The sequence below is a fragment of the Penaeus monodon genome, chromosome 22 (assembly GCF_015228065.2).
Source record: "Penaeus monodon isolate SGIC_2016 chromosome 22, NSTDA_Pmon_1, whole genome shotgun sequence".
NCBI lineage: Eukaryota > Metazoa > Arthropoda > Malacostraca > Decapoda > Penaeidae > Penaeus > Penaeus monodon.
The window spans coordinates 33,170,934-33,172,639 of NC_051407.1; positions in this window are offsets into that span (position 1 = coordinate 33,170,934).

The following is a 1,706-nucleotide window of genomic DNA, read 5'->3' on the forward strand; positions in this document are numbered from 1 at the left end:
AACAATACACAAAAATAGATACAGAAGTACAGTTAGAAACCTAAACTTTCCATTGGTTTTAATTGATTTTTTTTCCTTAAGAACAGGTACTTTATTTTAAATGGCCAGAGTTTCATTTTTGTTGGCTTGAAAGTTACCAGGGATTTTTTGAGAATTTTTATTAGAGGCTTTAGGGGTTTTTCATTTTTCCATTCACATGCGGAAGGTTTTCAAACATGCCCCTTTTTAGTATCAACAGCTGCAATTATTCCCGGATACAAAAAAGCTGTGGACCCCAAATTTTCCTGTAAATCTGGGTTTAGTATAGGTAATGACATGCATCCCCGAGGGGATTTGGTATGGCGGCAAAAGTAGTTAGTCAGCATGTATCAAAGATAAGCGTAAGCTATTATTGCCCATGACCACTGTGCTAACAAGGACACAAAGACAGGAGAAAAAGAATTTTAAACAGTAAATAAACTCTGCTGAGCTGCTTAATCTTTTATTAAAATCACAAAACAAAAAATATAGGATACATAGATTTTCTGTTCTTTGAATCTAGCCTTTTTTCCATCTTTTTCTGCACGAAAAAACAATGAAATTTTAAACCTTGGTGTTAGTTTAATGCTGCAATGTTGGTTGCGTACTATTAATTACATATGAGTCTGTGCTGTACATTTGACTTCTCACTTATATTTGGGAAAGGCTGTAATGTGCATCGAATGTTACTTCCTTAATTAATCTGTGAGGAAAATAATCATTCATGTTCATTTAATGACGTGTAATAAGATTCTTTGGCCTCATGATACTGAAGAGTGATAAACCAGTACCCTCACTTTTAAGTACCATGTTGAAAATAGACAGAGATTCCTAATATCTACAGTAAAATAACAACTGCATATTGATAATACAGTAATAAAGTGTATGTTCATCTTTAATGTTTTTAATATCAAGTAAAAAAAGCAAACACTTCAAACATGAACTCTTCCATACCTCAAAGGTAAAAAGTGTTGATGTATCTCATCATCATAGACTCCCCATGCCTTCCTTTTTTGATTTATTAGTTGCTGCTGTTCACATAAATATATCTTTCATATATACATTTTTCATATGTGGCATTAACATCAAGCATCAAAGGGAGCTGGACACCCAGGGGATGAAACAACAGTAGCAAAGCATGCTTAGTTATGAAATGGGCAAGGTTTGGTATACGGTCTCTTGGAATTTTATTGAAACACTACAAGGAAGGTGGATGTATGGGCTAACTAAATCCTTGGGACAGTTGTCATAGTTGACAGAATAAAAGCTGAAAAGTTTAACTCTTCATAGTAAAGACTACAGTGAAAACCAATAAAAAACAATTTCATTCTTAAATAAATATGTATACCTCAAAGTGATGGATTAGAAAAGTCTGAAAATTAAAAATATTTCCAGATTCTGTTGGGCATCATACACTCAAGGGATATCAGTGAAAGAATGATTAAAAAACGTAGTGCACAATGGACTATACATTTGACACAGGCTAAACATTTAGGAGAAAAAAACACGTATTTACTCCCAAATATTATAAAAGGCTAGTTAGGCAGGATAATTTATGACAAAGGGGGGAATTTAGACTATATTAAAACTAATCATTCAGCAAAAACCGCAGGCCCTCCTACGCAAAAAAAATCATTAAGGGATTTAATTTTTTTGCTACTGATTATCCATCCAGATTTTAACAAAAC